Raw genomic sequence first — 307 nt, 5'->3', positions numbered from 1 at the left:
TGAGTTGAATTACTGAAATAAATGAACTTTTCCACGACATTCTAATTTATTGAGATGCACCTGTATATATTAGTGGTGTCAAAATTAGCTCGTTAACGCAGGTGATGAATTTTTTCAGTTTAACGCGTTAATGTTTAACGCAATTAACGCAGGGCCAGGGCTAGGGTTGGCCACCCCACTCACAACTGCTGCTTCTGTCACTTTTTCTCTTGACAAGAAGAGCTTTTATTCATTCGCAGAATGACTGCGAATGGGAGACTTTCCAGACGCGCGCTCCACTTCACTTCAGCGCCAGGCGAAGAGTCAA

This window comes from Sinocyclocheilus anshuiensis, unplaced genomic scaffold (assembly GCF_001515605.1).
Source record: "Sinocyclocheilus anshuiensis isolate Anshui unplaced genomic scaffold, SAMN03320099.WGS_v1.1 scaffold278, whole genome shotgun sequence".
NCBI lineage: Eukaryota > Metazoa > Chordata > Actinopteri > Cypriniformes > Cyprinidae > Sinocyclocheilus > Sinocyclocheilus anshuiensis.
This window is presented reverse-complemented; position numbering follows the sequence as displayed.